The following is an 18,136-nucleotide window of genomic DNA, read 5'->3' as shown; positions in this document are numbered from 1 at the left end:
CAAGGGATTCTATTCCAACCTAATTGAGAACCGACAGATGATTAACCGTGCTGTGACAGAGCATAGGACCATTTTCACTAAGAGGATGGGATGTAGCCATTGACAACGGTGATGCCCTACATATAGCTTGCCATGGAAAGGAATAAGAAGGATTGGATGAATGTAATAAGAAAGTAGAGATTCGAGAGGAGCAAAGCATCTCCATATGCCTATCTGAAATTCCCACCATGGAATTATATGAGTAACTATTTACTATTTTATTTTCTATTTATTATTTATTTTCGAACTTATCATAAACCATTTAATCTGCCTAACTGAGATTTACAAGGTGACCATAGCTTGCTTCATACCAACAATCTCTGTGGGATCGACCCTTACTCACGTAAGGTATTACTTGGATGACCCAGTACACTTGCTGGTTAAGTTGAACGGAGTTGTGGTCACACGTGCCATTACCAGGGATTATTAAGATTCCAATTCATCATACCATGATCTTTTTGGGGTATTTTTGATAGAGCCAATATTTAAATTTTATAAAAATACAAAGAGACCAACTTTGAGGATCACAATTTCGTCCACCAAGTTTTTGGCGCCTTTGCGGGGATTGTTCGAGTATGGACAACTGACTGTTCATCTTGTTGCTCAGATTAGGTAATTTTCTTTTCAAAAATTTTTCAAAAAATCTTTTTCAAAATTTTCTTTTCTTTTTCATTTTTTTTCCAAAAATATTTTTGAAAATAATAATAAAAATACAAAAAAATCATAAAATCATAAAAACCAAAAAAATATTTTGTGTTTCTTGTTTGAGTTTTGAGTCAATTTTTAAGTTTGGTGTCAATTGCATGTTTCTAAAAGCTATGCATTAATTTTTCGAAAATTTCATGTATTCATAGTGTTCTTCATGATCTTCAAGTTGTTCTTAGTAAGTCTTCTTGTTTGATCTTGATGTTTTCTTGTTTTGTGTTGTTTGTTGTTTTTCATATGCATTTTTCGTTTGTTAGAGTCCATGCATTAAAGATTTCTAAGTTTGGTGTCTTGCATGTTTTCTTTGCATCAAAAATTTTTCAAAAATATGTTCTTGATGTTCATCATGATCTTCAAAGTGTTCTTGGCGTTCATCTTGACATTCATAGTGTTCTTGCATGCATCTTGTGTTTTGATCCAAAATTTTCATGTTTTGGGTCACTTTGGTGTTTTTCTCTCTCATCATAAAAAAAATTCAAAAATAAAAAAAAAATATCTTTTCCTTTTTTATCTCCTAATTTTCGAAAATTTGAGTTGACTTAGTCAAAAATTTTAAAAATTAGTTGTTTCTTACAAGTCAAGTCAAATTTTCAATTTTTAAAAATCTTATCTTTTTGAAATCTTTTTCAAAAATCATATCTTTTCCATTTTTTTTATTTTTGAAAAATTTCAAAAATCTTTTTCAAAATTATTTTCAAAATCTTTTTCTTATCTTTATATCAAATTTTCGAAATTACACTAATAAGTAATATGATTGATTCAAAAATTTGAAGTTTGTTACTTTCTTGTTAAGAAAGGTTCAATCTTTAAATTCTAAAATCCTATCTTTTTAGTTTCTTGTTAGTTAAGTAATTTTATTTTTAAAAATTAAATCTTTTTCAAAATATCTTTTTCTTAAAAATCTTATCTTTTTATCTTATCTTTTTCAAAATTTTATCTTTTTCAAAAATTTGATTTCAAAATATCCTATCTAACTTCTTATCTTTTTATCTTTTCAAATTTGACTTAAATATCTTTTTCAACTAACTCTTTGACTTTTTGTCTATTTCTTATCTTTTTCAAAACCACCTAACTACTTTTCCCTCTCTAATTTTCGAAAATATCTCATCTCTTTTTCAAAAATTCTTTTTGTTTTAAAATTTTAATTTTAATTCTATCTTATCTTTAATTTTCGAAAATCACTAACTCCTTTTCAAACTTATTTTCGAATTTCTCCCTCTCTCATATCTTTTTATTTATTTAATTATTTACTAACACTTCTCTTCATCTCTTATCACCTCCCCTATCCTTACTCTTTATACAGACTATTCATTCTTCTTCACTCTTCTCCCCTTTCTTCTTCTACTAACATAAAGGAATCTCTATACTGTGACATAGAGGATTCCTCTTCTTTTCTTGTTTTCTTCTCTTTCATATGAGCAGGAACAAGGACAAGAGCACTCTTGTTGAAGCTGATCCTGAACCTGAAAGGTGGTGTGTGGAAAACGATCCAACACAAAACTTACCGGCAAGTGTACCGGGTCGCATCAAGTAATAAAAACTCACGGGAGTGAGGTCGATCCCACAGGGATTGAAGGATTGAGCAATTTTAGTTTAGTGGTTGATTTAGTCAAGCGAATCAAATATTGGTTGAGTGGTTTATCTTGAACAGAAGCTAAATTGCTTGGAATGTAAAGGGAGAGGGAAGAATTGCAGTAAATTAAAAGACAGGAATGTAAAAGTGCTGAATCTTAAAGAACAAGAAATTAAATGACTGAAACTTAAAGTGCAAGAAATGTAAATTGCAGTAACTTAAATTGCAAGAAATGTAAACTATTTGAATGGAAAGAGGAGTTGAGGATTGGGAATTCAGAATTTCAGCAAAGGAAAGTAAATTGCAACAATTAATAAAGCAGAAATTGAATTAGAAACAACTAGAATTCAAACAGAAATTGAAATTAAATTGCAGCAGGGTTCACAAAAGAACCAAAAAGGAAAATGGGATCTCAGGACTCAAGAGACTAGAAAGCAAAGTCTAGATCTCAATTGCCTTCCCAGATCCAAGTTCACAAAGCAATTAACAAGAAATTGAAGAAGAAGCAGTAAAGGAAATGAAATTTATCTTAATTGTGCAGAAGAGTAATTAAAGAGATTTTGAATGGAGATTGAGACAGAATTTCCTCAATTCTTCACACCCAAAACTCAAACAAGAAAAGTAAAAATGCCCACACAAGAACAAGGAAGAAGAGAGATCAATTCTCCTCCCCAATTCTCTAAAATCTCAGTGAGTTCCCTAAGAGAAAGTTCAAAAGCTCAAAATGAAAGTAAAAGTTCGAAAAGAAAATTCAAAGTTCCAAAGTAAAGTAAAAGTCCTAATTACATCAAACTAGCTCCTATTTATACACTTTCCATTCTTGGATCTTTAGGATTTGGATGGGCTTTTGATTTGGTGAAGAAATGAATTTTATTGGATTTTTAATCCAATTTTATCCCATGAAGGATTGCTTCCAGGAGGCTGCCCTGCCCTTGTGGAGGGCAGGGCAGAAAATTGATGCGTGCAGCCTTGGTGCGAGCGTGGTGCGTTGGTGTGCGCTGCAGGATGCTGCCCTGCCCTCGCGGAGGGCAGGACAGAAAAGTTTGGTGCGCCAGATTGGTGCCTGTGCGCGCTACTGGTGTTGCCGAATGATGCCTTGGTGCGCCAGGTTGGTGCGCTAGCCGTGCCACAACAAAATGCTGCCCTGCCCTCGCGGAGGGCAGGGCAGTGTTTCCAAATTGAAGTCCCGTGTTCGAGACTTGGCCAATGCACACGCTACTATTTTTCCTTGGATTTCTTGGCACCATAATGAGGCCTAGTTCCTTGCTTTCTCCTTGTGCCGTGTTCGACTCTTGTGGCAAGCATTGGTAGGCTTTTTCCTTTGATTTATTTTCCATGAAGGCCCGATACTGCCCTTGTGGAGGGCAGGGCAAGGTTTTGCTCTTCTTTGATCCAAGGCACAATTTTGTGCTCTGCCCTTGTCGTGGGCAGGGCAGAATTGCCTCATCAAGCCTTGTTCCCTTATGTTGCCCTCCTAGAGGGCAGTGTGCCCTTGTGGAGGGCAATACTTGCATTCCTCCTTTATGCGCCACGCCTTTTCTCCTTTGGCTACACTTTCTTAGGCCACGCTTTCTCTTTTCTTCTTTTCTTCACCTACAATCAACCAACATAACCACTCAAAGTATCACTAAATTCACAAGGCTTATAAATCAATTAAAAATCAATTAAATTCAGCTTAAACCTTATGAGTTAACATTAATTTCATGGTGGTTGTTTGATTTAAAGAAGTTATGCATTTTCATTCCAAATCACTTACTTAGGATGCAAGAAAGTGCATAAAGACTAATAAAACAAGTGAAATTAGCTTGAAAAATGGGTATATGATGACTTGTCATCACAACACCAAACTTAAATCTTGCTTGTCCCCAAGCAAGCATAAAAATTAAGAGCAATTGAAATGAATAAGAAAATGACACATATCCTTATTAGGCATATAGCAGAACTTGATTTATGGAGTCTTTATGCAGACAATGATAACTCAATTATTGTTGCTGTTACATAATATACATCTTTCCTCAAAGGCTTGCTAAACTTGCTGTTATAAGACTTATTTTTTTTAATTACTCCCTTGCTAACTTTTCTTTCTTATAATGCTTAACAAGCTTATTATTCTTTTGGAGGTTTGGTGTCTAATGTTGCAGTAGTAGCCTTTGGCTTTATTTTTTTTTCTTTTACTCAACATCTTTCCACCACAGACACATGGCTCACTATTTCTTCCTAGGATCATTGATGCCCAGCATCTCTTTGGATAACTAAATGTTCTGTATCTAAGTTGCTCTTTATTGTGGACTTTCAATTGGCCATCCCAAATCAGTTGATCTAAGTGACCGGGTTTTAAAATACCCTTTAGAATTTACTCATCCAAGCATATCTAAGTACAAGAACACCACAGGCATATGTCCTAGGGTCCAAGCTATTGGTGTCCAACCTTTATTCTTTGTTTTTCTTGCCACTTTGGCCTCTTCTACTTCCTTTTCTTTCTATTTTTGTTCCCAAGGGCTTTTTCTTTATTGATAAGAATCTTTACAACAGCAAGCCAACTCACACTTGAATGAGAATGATATTATGCAACAATTATTTCATGAGTTATGCATTTAATCAAACACATATACCACCATTAACTTCTATTCTACTTATGCAACATTGGATATTTCACTTTTCAATTCAAACAATTCTCTTTTATTCAAGCATGTGGGAAACAAAACAAAATTTAACTAAGTGATGGATAACAAGCATTATGCAGATTTAGCATTTCTCTAGCTATTTATTAAATGACTAAAATAAAAACAAAGAACAAAAATTGCATGAAGTAAAAAGAAATAAACGATGGAGGCATATCATGTTTCAGACATGCATCTCCTTATTAGAGACATGAAAGAGGAAATATGAAAGAACTTTGCCACCTTCTAATGGTCGTGGCTGCTGCTTGATTCCCCTTTTTTCTTCTTTCTCTTCCCTAGCTTGGAATAATCTCGGATCTCTTCACCAGGACATCTTCTACCCCAAACAGAATCTAAGAGTCCTGAGAGCCCAACTTCTTCCAATCTTTTAAAAGTTGCCTCAGTATAGTGATGAGACCTTGCCTGTTGCTTGGCTACAAATTCAGGGCATTGCTCAAATAGCTTGATCTGAGGATTAAGTGTTGGCAAATTATGGGTCAAGTACTCCAACCTTGCTTGCATGTTTTCATCATTCTCCATTCTTTGCGCATATCTAACTTCTCCCATGGTGTGATGAATATTCTTCCATTGATACAGGTTGTGACTATATTCCCCTGCTTTAGCTTGACTAAAATACAGCTTATCATATGATTCTTTGAATTCTTTGTATTGCTCTTTTTGTCCTTCAAGAATCTGTGCTTGAAATTCTTGCTGCTGAGTCATCATTTGTTGTTGCCATCTCTCTTGTTTCTCCTCCATTTGACGCTGCCAAGCTTCTCGTTCCTCTTTATCTTTCATATATTGCTCTCTAAATTCTGGATGGGGCTCTAGATATTTCTCTTGGCGCCCCTGATTTTGGCCTTGTTGAGCCTGCATAAGTTGCTGAGATAGTTCTTCAATTGATCTTTGTAACTGGCTCATGTCTATGGCATCATGAACTTGATTTCGTCCTTCCTCTCTTTGTGATCTCCTTTGTCTGGGAGCTACCACCCCTTCTTGATCTTCTTCTTCATTCATTCCCTCCATACTCTTCTTGGTGATTCCTTTCCCTTTTTTCACTTTTTCTGTGTCCTCATCTTCAAAGATCACTCCCGCTTTGTCGCATAGCCTAAGGATGGTACTTGGATGTCCAAGACCACTTGATTTACTTGTACTGTTGGCCATATCTTGAATACTGTCGGCTATGAGTTGTGCGAGATTGATTTCACCTCCATGTAAGATGTAATATGTCAAGAGTGCTCGTTTGATTGTGACCCAAGAGGCGTTTCCAGTAGGGAGAATGGACCTCCTTACTATCTCATACCATCCTTTGGCCACAGGAGTAAGGTTTATTCTCCTCAAGTGACTTGGAACTCCTTTTGAGTCTCTCTCCTAATCTGTATTTTCCACACATAGCCCTTGCAAGATCTCATCAGGATTGTTTTCCATTTGCAATCTGGTCTCATAACTAGGCTCTGCATAAGTTATGGTTCTCAACTTTAGAGCCCTAGTGATGGCTGCTGGACTGAAGCTCACTTCAACTCCTCTGACATAACTTGTGTAAGGAGCACTATCTTTGTTTTCTTTTACAGCATTTGCATAGAACTCCCTGATCATGACTGCACTGATGTCAACTAGAGGAGCACATAAGAGTTCCCACCTTCTTTCTTTAGTGATTTGCCTCATGATGGGGTATTCTCCTTCCCTCAAATCAAGACCTTTCTCATAGATGACATTCTTTGCCTCTATGAACCTGTGATATCTCCCTTCATGGAATTGGGATCTAAATTTATTTGCATCATATGATGGAGGTTCGGCCACCATAGGTTCCTTTCCCGGCCTTCTTTTTGAACTTGAGGAAGCCATCGAGTTTGAGGTGAGATGGAGAGAAAAGTGAGAATAGAAGAAAGATGTGTTGTGTTTGGGATGAGTCTCGATTCTATTGTGTGAGATAAGGGAATTGTTTTAGTTTTGGGAGTAGAGGGGGTTATGGCTTTCATGTGAAGGTGGCTTGAATGAGTGTGTAAACTATTTAGTACTAACGGCTATTTATAAGCAGATTTTCCAAGCTTTCAAACAAAACCACAATGAATGAGGAAGGAGTTCGTTGGTGCTCATGAAGGGTTGAGATCGAGTTGTCCATCCAAACGGTTCATGGAATGAACGGTCTGCATGCATTGTTGAGGCTTTGACGGGGATTCTCTTCTCATTGGTTGCATGCATTTAGGTGTTCGATGATGCATGCATGCATGTTCTGCTTCCCAAGGGGCACGCTCTTTTAGGCACATGTGACCACTCCTCACTTAGCTTGTCCTAGCCGTGGTCCCTCCTTGTTTTTGTCTCAATCTCTTTCTCCTACATAAACCAAAACAGCTAGCCTTAGAATCATTAATATAGTCGTTGGCAATTGATTTGCAATAAAAAAGAATTATTTTATTTTGCTTATTTATATTTTTCTTTGATCATTTGTGTCCCTTAATTAAAGATACTAAAAGTTGGTGAACACCAAACTTATCTCTTATTGAGGGGACGGCTTAGCAATGCAAACCATTCTTCACAATTGATGTATTTTATGATAAAAACTTGATGCATGATCCCTTTCTGTATGGTTTTAATTCCATAAATAGGGAACTAATCTGTAGAACAATATTACATATGTAGACACCAAACTTAGTGTTTGGTCATATGCTTTATCAAGATGACATTTCATATGTTCTAAGAATAGCCCCCTTTCTTTTGAAAAGCAAAAGTTGAGTGTGCCTTAAGGAACACCAAGCTTAGAAGTCTGACTTATGCTCTAAGACAATGTATGCATTTATCAAACATGAAAGTTCAAAATCATACTCAGAGGAATCATAGCTTATTAGATGAAAAAGAAGATAGAAATCTTAAATCATGGGTTGCCTCCCATGAAGCGCTCTTTTATTGTCACTAGCTTGACATTGAACTCCCTTTAGGTTGGTTGATGTTGATGATGTCTCAACTTGTCACCTCTCACTGTAAGCTTTCTCTGTGTGCCTTGATGCTTAATTTCCATATGCTCAAGAGAAAGTATTTGGTTGACAGTGTAATAATCTTCTGTTCCCAGCTGTTGATATACTAGTTGCACCTTATCACCTTTAGAAAATCCTTCGGTTGGGATTTTTTTTGTTCTTCCACCCTTTGTAAGCCCTCTTCTTGCTCTTCATCTTTTTCTTTCTTGTTGATCTTTCTTCCTTGACAGTGACTTGGGTTGTGATACCTTCCTTCTTGTTTATCATCCTAGCTTCTTTTTGAATTCCTTTTTCTTCTTGTACTTGCTTATTTTTCTGTTCCACTGCCTTGTTGGTTGCTTGCTTAAGAAGTAAGTCACTAGTTGTCTTACATGCTTCTTCATTACTTTGTGATTCTGGAAAGACTTTCAAAGTGATGCTCTCCTCATGCATCCTGAGGGTTAGCTCTCCCTGCTCTATATCTACAATGGCTCTAGCAGTGGCCAGAAATGGTCGACCAAGTATTATGGAATCATTTCCATTTTCTGATGAATCTAGGATCACAAAATATGCCGGATAGATGAACTGGTCAATTTTAACTAAAAGATTCTCAATCAATCCTTTAGGATATGCTACTGATTGGTCCACCAATTCCAAGGACATCTGTATTGGTTTCACCTCTTCTATGCCAAGCTTTTTCACTAAGGATGATGGGATTAGATTTATGCTTGCTCCTAAGTCACACATCCCCTTGTTGATGAATAGGCTTCCAATTGTGCATGGTAGGAAGAAACCTCCAGGATCTTCAAGCTTGGGAGGAAGCCCTTTTCTGATTAATGCACTGCATTCTTCACTGAGCATTACGGTCTCCTTCTCACTCCAACTCCTTTTCTTATTGATGAGTTCCTTCAAAAACTTGGCATACAGAGGCATTTGCTCTAATGCCTCAGCTAAAGGTATGTTAATTTCCAGCTTCTTGAAAGTCTATAGGAATTTAGAAAAGTGTTGGTCCTTAGTCTCCTTATGGAATCTTTGAGGATAAGGCAGTGGGGGTGTCAAGCTTTTCTCCCCTTGAAGTTGTCTTGGAATTGGTTCTTCCATGATCTGCTTTCCTTTCTTCAGACTTTGTGGTCTATCTTCTTTTTTTTGAGGTTGATTCTGAGGTTGATTGCTTGCTGTTGCATCTTCATCAATGGCTACCTCTTTTTCAACTTGTTTCTCGTCACTCTCTTTAGGCTTCTTGGTGGCTTCTTCATCTTTCAGCAGTATTTTTCCACTCCTCAACTGTATTGCCTTGCATTCCTCTTTTGGGTTAGGAATGGTGTCACTTGGTAGTAAGCTTGATGGTTTTTCAACAGAAATTTGTTTGGAGATTTGCCCAATCTGCCTCTCCAAGTTCTTCATGGAAGCTTCTTGATTCTTTGTTGTCAATTCTTGGTTTTTCATCATCTTTTCCATGAGCATTTATAGATTAGTGATCCTCTGAGAGTCTTGTGAGATTGGTTGGTTTTGGGGTGTTGATGGATGATGATAGGTGTTTTGGTTTGCTGGGTGGTTATTGGGTGGATAATGGTTAGAGTTGGGGTAATTATTTTGTGGTTTTCTGTATGTGTTTTGGTTAGTGTTTGGCTGGTTGTTGTTTGTGTTTTTCCAATTGTTTTGAGTTGAATTTCTTTGCCATGGCTGCTAAATTTGATTGTGGTTATCTCCCCATCTGAGATTGGGATGGTTCTTCAAAGAAGGGTTGTAAGTATCTCCATAGACTTCATTAGTTCCAGGATTTTGGTTGTGCATGTATTGGACTTGCTCTTGCTGTTGCTCCTCTTGAATTTCTTCATTTTGCCCCCAAGTAGTTGATGGTTGGCTTGTGGCACTTACTGATGCAACTTGCAAGCCATCAATCCTTTTGGCCATTTGCTAAAATTGTTGTTGAATTTGCTGCTGCATTATCTTGTTCTGAGCTAGAATTGAATCCACTCCTTCCAACTCCATTACTCCTCTTCTTTGTGATGGTTGGTGTTGTCTTTGACGAGCAAAGAAATATTGGTTGTTAGCCACCATATCAATGAGGTTTTGAGCTTCCTCTGTAGTTTTAATTAGTTGTAAAGAGCCTCTAGCTGAATGATCAAGTGCTTCTTGAGCCTTAAGAGTGAGCCCTCATAGAAGTTCTGCAGCTTGTCCCACTCAGTGAACATCTCTGGTGGACATTTCCTCAATAGTGCCTTATATCTTTCCCATGCTTCATATAAATTTTCAGCCTCCATTTGAGTGAATGTCTGCACCTCAGTCTTCAATCTTATGATCCTTTGAGGGGGATAGAATTTGGCAAGAAACTTGCTCACCAAGTCATCCTAAGTGTTGATGCTCTCTTTTGGAAATGTCTCTAGCCATTGAGTGGCTTTGTCTCTGAGAGAAAATGGAAAGAGCAACAACTTGTAGCTGTCAGGAGGCACACCATTGGTTTTCACAGTATCACAAATCCTCAAGAAGGTAGATAAGTGTTGATTTGGGTCCTCCAATGGCCCTCTTCCAAAAGAACAGTTGTTTTGAACCAAAGTGATGAGTTGTGGCTTTAGTTCAAAATTGTTTGCATTGACATTGGGAGTAAGAATGCTAATTCCACAGTGTCTAGCATTTGCAAATGTGTATGAAGCCAGGACTCTTCTTTGTTGTTGGTTATTGTTGGCCCCTCCTCCTGGTTGATTGAGATTTGATGGATCCCCTTCCATCTCTTGGAATTCCTCCTCAGATTCTTCCTCTCCAATAACGTTCTTCCCCCTTTCAGCTCTTCTTATTCTTCGAAGAGTTCTTTGGTCAATTTCAGAGAGGATAGGGGAAGATCTTCCTATCCCTGACATACAAACACACAACAATAAACACACAGATCCAGAAAACCAATGAAACTTCAATCTGTAACTAGAATGAAGGTTTAGTTAGTTTAAGCAAAAATTCAAACAGTTAGTGTGTTAGTCAAAATTAAAACAACAGAAAAGAAAAAATGCTTGATCTAGATCTCTACTTCACTTAATCATTGTCAATCTATTTCAATTCCCGGCAACGGCGCCAAAAACTTGATGTGTGGAAAACGATCCAACACAAAACTTACCGGCAAGTGTACCGGGTCGCATCAAGTAATAAAAAACTCACGGGAGTGAGGTCGATCCCACAGGGATTGAAGGATTGAGCAATTTTACTTTAGTGGTTGATTTAGTCAAGCGAATCAAATATTGGTTGAGTGGTTTATCTTGAACAGAAGCTAAATTGCTTGAAATGTAAAGGGAGAGGGAAGAATTGCAGTAAATTAAAAGACAGGAATGTAAAAGTGCTGAATCTTAAAGAACAAGAAATTAAATGACTGAAACTTAAAGTGCAAGAAATGTAAATTGCAGTAACTTAAATTGCAAGAAATGTAAACTACTTGAATGGAAAGGGGAGTTGAGGATTGGGAATTCAGAATTTCAGCAAAGGAAAGTAAATTGCAACAATTAATAAAGCAGAAATTGAATTAGAAACAACTAGAATTCAAACAGAAATTGAAATTAAATTGCAGCAGGGTTCACAGAAGAACCAAAAAGGAAAATGGGATCTCAGGACTCAAGAGACTAGAAAGCAAAGTCTAGATCTCAATTGCCTTCCCAGATCCAAGTTCACAAAGCAAATAACAAGAAATTGAAGAAGAAGCAGTAAAGGAAATGAAATTTAGCTTAATTGTGCAGAAGAGTAATTAAAGAGATTTTGAATGGAGATTGAGACAGAATTTCCTCAATTCTTCACACCCAAAACTCAAACAAGAAAAGTAAAAATGCCCACACAAGAACAAGGAAGAAGAGAGATCAATTCTCCTCCCCAATTCTCTGAAATCTCAGTGAGTTCCCTAAGAGAAAGTTCAAAAGCTCAAAATGAAAGTAAAAGTTCGAAAAGAAAATTCAAAGTTCCAAAGTAAAGTAAAAGTCCTAATTACATCAAACTAGCTCCTATTTATACACTTTCCATTCTTGGATCTTTAGGATTTGGATGGGCTTTTGATTTGGTGAAGAAATGAATTTTATTGGATTTTTAATCCAATTTTAGCCCATGAAGGATTGCTTCCAGGAGGCTGCCCTGCCCTTGTGGAGGGTAGGGCAGAAAATTGATGCGTGCAGCCTTGGTGCGAGCGTGGTGCGTTGGTGTGCGCTGCAGGATGCTGCCCTGCCCTCGCGGAGGGCAGGGCAGAAAAGTTTGGTGCGCCAGATTGGTGCCTGTGCGCGCTGCTGGTGCTGCCGAATGATGCCTTGGTGCGCCAGGTTGGTGCGCTGGCCGTGCCACAACAAAATGCTGCCCTGCCCTCGCGGAGGGTAGGGCAGTGTTTCCAAATTGAAGTCCCGTGTTCGAGACTTGGCCAATGCACACGCTACTATTTTTCCTTGGCTTTCTTGGCACCATAATGAGGCCTAGTTCCTTGCTTTCTCCTTGTGCCGTGTTCGACTCTTGTGGCAAGCATTGGTAGGCTTTTTCCTTTGATTTATTTTCCATGAAAGCCCGATACTGCCCTTGTGGAGGGCAGGGCAAGGTTTTGCTCTTCTTTGATCCAAGGCACAATTTTTTGCTCTGCCCTTATCGTGGGCAGGGCAGAATTGCCTCATCAAGCCTTGTTCCCTTATGTTGCCCTCCTAGAGGGCAGTGTGCCCTTGTGGAGGGCAATACTTGCATTCCTCCTTTATGCGCCACGCCTTTTCTCCTTTGGCTACACTTTCTTAGGCCACGCTTTCTCTTTTCTTCTTTTCTTCACCTACAATCAACCAAAATAACCACTCAAAGTATCACTAAATTCACAAGGCTTATAAATCAATTAAAAATCAATTAAATTCAGCTTAAACCTTAGGAGTTAACATTAATTTCATGGTGGTTGTTTGATTTAAAGAAGTTATGCATTTTCATTCCAAATCACTTACTTAGGATGCAAGAAAGTGCATAAAGACTAATAAAACAAGTGAAATTAGTTTGAAAAATGGGTATATGATGACTTGTCATCAAAAGGACTCTGAAGAGGAAACTAAGAGAAGCTAAATTACAACAATCCAGAAGTATCCTTTCAGAAATTTTCGAACAAGAGAAGGAGATGGCAGTCGAACCCAATAATGATAATGCAAGGAGGATGCTTGGTGATTTTACTAAGCCCACGTCCAAATTTGATGGAAGAAGCATCTCCATTCCTGCCATTGGAGCCAACAATTTTGAGCTTAAACCTCAACTAGTTACTTTAATGCAACAGAACTACAAGTTTTATGGATTTTCATCTGAAGATCCTTACCAGTTTTTAACTGAGTTCTTGCAGATTTGTGAGACTGTTAAGACGAATGGAGTTGATCCTGAAGTCTACAGACTCATGCTTTTCCCTTTTACTGTAAGAGACAGAGCTAGAATATGGTTAGATTCACAACCTAAGGATAGCCTGGACTCCTGGGATAAGCTGGTCACGGCTTTCTTGTATAAATTCTTTCCTCCTCAAAAGCTGAGCAAGCTTAGAGTGGATGTTCAGACCTTTAAACAAAAAGATGGTGAATCCCTCTATGAAGCTTGGGAAAGATACAAGCAGTTGACCAAAAGGTGTCCATCTGACATGTTTTCAGAATGGACCATATTAGATATATTCTATTATGGTCTATCTAAGTTTTCGAAAATGTCATTGTACCATTCTGCAGGTGGATCTATTCACCTAAAGAAAATGCCTGAAGAGGCTCAAGAACTCATTGACATGGTTGCAAATAACCAATTCATGTACACTTCTGAGAGGAATTCCGTAAATAATGGGACACCTCAGAGGAAGGGAGTTCTTGAAATTGATGCTTTGAATACCATATTGGCTCAGAATAAAGTGTTGACTCAGCAAGTCAACATGATCTCTCAAAGTCTGAATGGATGGCAAAATGCATCCAACAGTACTAAAGAGGCAGCTTCTGAAGAAGCTTATGATCCTGAAAACCCTGCAATGGCAGAGGTTAATTACATGGGTGAACCTTATGGAAACACCTATAATTCATCATGGAGAAATCATCCAAATTTCTCATGGAAGGATCAACAAAAGCCTCAACAAGGCTTCAACAATGGTGGACGCAATAGGCTGAGCAATAGCAAGCCTTTTCGATCATCTTCTCAGCAACAGACAGAGAATTCTGAACAAAACACTTCTAATTTAGCCAATCTAGTCTCTGATCTGTCAAAAGCCACTTTCAGTTTCATGAGTGAAACAAGATTCTCCATCAGAAATCTGGAGGCACAAGTGGGCCAGCTGAGTAAGAAAGTCATTGAAACTCCTCCCAGTATTCTCCCAAGCAATACAGAAGAGAATCCAAAAGGAGAGTGCAAGGCCATTGATGTGATCAATATGGTCGAATGCACAAGGGAGGAGAAGGACGAAAATCCTAGTGAGGAAGACCTCCTGGGACATCTCTCAAGCAAGAAGGAGTTTCCTATTAAGGATCCAAAGGAATCTAAGGCTCATATAGAGACCATAGAGATTCCATTAAATCTCCTTCTGCCATTCATGAGCTCTGAAGACTATTCTTCCTCCGAGGAGGATGAAGATGTGACTGGAGAGCAAGTTGCTCAATATTTAGGAGCTATCATAAAGCTGAATGCCAAGTTATTTGGTAATGAGACTTGGGAAAGTGAACCTCCCTTGCTCATTAATGAACTAGATACCTGGGTTCAGCAAATTTTACCTCAAAAGAGACTAGATCCTGGCAAGTTCTTAATACCTTGTACCATATGCACCATTACCTTTGAAAAAGCTCTATGTGATCTGGGGTCAGGGATAAATCTTATGCCACTCTCTGTAATGGAGAAGCTGGGGATCATTGAGGTACAACCTACCTTGTTCTCATTACAATTGGCAGACAAGTCATTGAGACAAGCTTACGGAATAGTAGAGGACGTGATAGTAAAGGTTGAAGGCCTTTACATCCCTGTTGATTTCATAATCTTAGACACTAGGAAGGAAGAGGATGAATGCATCATCCTTGGAAGACCTTTCCTAGCTACAGCAGGAGCAGTGATAGATGTCAACAGAGGTAAATTAGTCCTTCAATTGAATGGGGACTACCTTGTGTTTAAGGCACATGGTCATCCCTCTGTGACAAAAGAGAGTAAGCATGAAGAGCTTCTCTCAGTTCAGAGTCAAGAAGAGCCCCCACAGTCAAACTCTAAGTTTGGTGTTGGGAGGCCACAACCAAACTCTAAGTTTGGTGTTAAGACCCCATATCCAAACTCTAAGTTTGGTGTTGGGACTATACAACATTGACCTGATCACCTTGTGGCTCCATGAGAGCCCACTGTCAATCTATTGACATTAAAGAAGCGCTTGTTGGGAGGCAACACAATGTTATTTATCTAATTTTTATTTTATTTTATTTTATTGTTATTTTGTGTTTTATTAGGTACATGATCATGTGGAGTCATGAAAAAAATATAAAAATTAAATACAGAATCAAAAACAACAGAAGAAAAATCACACCCTGGAGGGAGGACAGACTGGCGTTCAACGCCAGTAAGGAGCATCTGGCTGGCGTTCAACGCCAGAACAGAGCATGAATCTGGCGCTGAACGCCAGAAATAAGCAACATTCTGGCATTTGAACGCCAGGAATGTGCCTTGAGGAAAGCTGGCGCTGAACGCCAGTAACAAGCATGGAACTGGCGTTCAACGCCAGAAACATGCTACACATGGGCGTTGAACGCCCAGAGTGTGCATCATCTTGGCGTTTAAACGCCATAATGGTGTGCAAAGGCATTTTACATGCCTAATTGGTGCAGGGATGTAATTCCTTGACACCTCAGGATCTGTGGACCCCACAGGATCATCTCAGGAACTGTGGACCCCACAGGATCCCCACCTAACATATTCCCACCTTACCTCCTAATCCTATAACACTCTTCCCCATATCACACTTCCCAACAACTTCAATCTCTCTTCCCAATTACCTCCTTAACCACTCATATCCATCCACTCTTCCCCATAAACCCCACCTACCTTCAAAATTCAAAAACACTTTCCCACCCAATCCCACCCTAAATGACCGAAACTACACCCTCTCCCCTCCCTATATATACCCTTCCCTTCTACTTTATTTTCACACAACACAAACCCCCTCTTCTACACCTTGGCCGAAACACCATCTCTCTCTCTCCTCCATATTTCTTCTTCTTCCTCTCCTCTTCTTTCTTCTCTTGCTCGAGGGCGAGCAATATTTTAAGTTTGGTGTGGTCAAAGCATAACCTTTTTTGTTTTCCATTACCATCAATGGCACCTAAGGCCGGAGAATCCTCTAGAAAAGGAAAAGGGAAGATAAAAGCTTCCACCTCCGAGTCATGGGAGATGGAAAGATTCATCTCCAAAAGCCATCAAGACCACTTCTATGATGTTGTGGCAAAGAAGAAGGTGATCCCGGAGGTCCCTTTCATGCTCAAGAAAAATGAGTATCCGGAAATCCGACATGAGATCCGAAGAAGAGGTTGGGAAGTCCTAACCAACCCCATGCAACAAGTCGGAATCTTAATGGTTCAAGAATTCTATGCCAATGCATGGATCACTAAGAACCATGATCAAAGTATGAACCCGAGTCCAAAGAATTATCTCACAATGGTTCGGGGGAAATACTTAGATTTTAGTCCGGAGAATGTGAGGTTGGCGTTTGGTGGACGAAATTGTGATCACTGTTCTTTAAGTTGTATGAAATCATTATTGTGGCACCAGTTGTTATCACAACTACGTTCAACTAACCAGCAAGTGTACTGGGTCGTCCAAGTAATAAACCTTACGTGAGTAAGGGTCGATCCCACAGAGATTGTTGGTATGAAGCAAGCTATGGTCACCTTGTAAATCTCAGTTAGGCAGATTAAATTGGTTTATGGGTTTCGAAAATAGAAATAAGAGAATAGATTATAAAAAGGATAGAAGACTTATGCAGATTCATTGGTGGGAATTTCAGATAAGCGAATGGAGATGCTGTATGGCTCAAGGACGCCTGCTCTCCTACTGCTTCTACTCAATCCTTCTTACTCCTTTCCATGGCAAGCTTTGTATAGGGGTTCACCATCAGCTGTGGCTACTTTCAATCCTCTCGGGAAAATGATCCTATGCGGCTGTCACTCGCACGGCTAATCGTCTGGAGGCATCACCCATGATTGATGGCTACATCCCATCCTCGCAGTGAAAACTAATGCTCACGCACTCTGTCACAGTACGGCTAATCACTGGTTGGCTCCCGCTCCTACTGGAATAGAATCCCTTAATTCTTTTGCGTCTGTCACTAACGCCCAGCACTTGCAAGTTTGAAGCACGTCACAGTCATTCATTACCGGAATCCTACTCGGAATACCACAGACAAGGTTAGACTTTCCAGATTCCCAGGATCCTACTCGGAATACCACAGACAAGGTGAGACTTTCCGGATCCTCATAAATGCTGCCATCTATCTAGCTTATACCACGAAGATTCTGTTGGGGAATCTAAGAGATACGCATTCAAGCTCTGTTGCATGTAGAACGGAAGTGGTTGTCAATCACGTGCGTTCATGAGTGAGAATGATAATGAGGGTTACTTATCATCACATTCATCATGTTCTTGGGTACGAATGAATATCTTGGAATAAGAATAAGAGAGATTTGAATAAAAGAAAATAGAATTGCATTAATACTTGAGGTACAGCAGAGCTCCACACCCTTAATCTATGGTGTGCAAAAACTCCACCGTTGAAGATACATAAGTGAAAGGTTCAGGCATGGCCGAATGGCCAGCCCCCTAAAACGTGATCAATAGCCTCTTAGGATGAAGAATAAAACAAAATTGAGACCAAAGATGTCTAATACAATAGTTAAATGTCCTATATATACTAGACTAGCTACTAGGGTTTACATGAGTAAGTAATTGATGCATAAATCCACTTCCGGGGCCCACTTGGTGTATGCTTGGGCTGAGCTTGATCAATCCACGAGCTGAGGCTTCTCTTGGAGTTGAACTCCGAGTTTTGACGTGTTTTGGGCGTTCAACTCCGGATCATGACGTTTTTCTGGCGTTTAACTCCAGACAGCAGCATGAACTTGGCGTTCAACGCCAAGTTACGTCGTCATTCTTCGAATAAAGTATGGACTATTATATATTGCTGGAAAGCCCTGGATGTCGACTTTCTAACGCCGTTGAGAGCGCGCTAATTGGAGTTCTGTAGCTCCAGA

General features: G+C 39.0%; 1 non-coding gene across 1 annotated transcript; it reads right to left on the bottom strand.

The window, feature by feature from the left end:
• Positions 1 to 13,425: 13,425 nt before the first annotated feature.
• On the bottom strand, positions 13,426 to 13,529 carry LOC112699778 (small nucleolar RNA R71). The gene has a single exon (XR_003152716.1). It is a non-coding gene; the product is annotated as a small nucleolar RNA R71 (small nucleolar RNA).
• Positions 13,530 to 18,136: the final 4,607 nt, after the last annotated feature.

The sequence above is a fragment of the Arachis hypogaea genome, chromosome 6 (genome assembly GCF_003086295.3).
Source record: "Arachis hypogaea cultivar Tifrunner chromosome 6, arahy.Tifrunner.gnm2.J5K5, whole genome shotgun sequence".
Classification (NCBI taxonomy): domain Eukaryota; kingdom Viridiplantae; phylum Streptophyta; class Magnoliopsida; order Fabales; family Fabaceae; genus Arachis; species Arachis hypogaea.
Note: the sequence above shows the minus strand (reverse complement) of the source record. Positions and strands in the feature narration are given on the sequence as shown.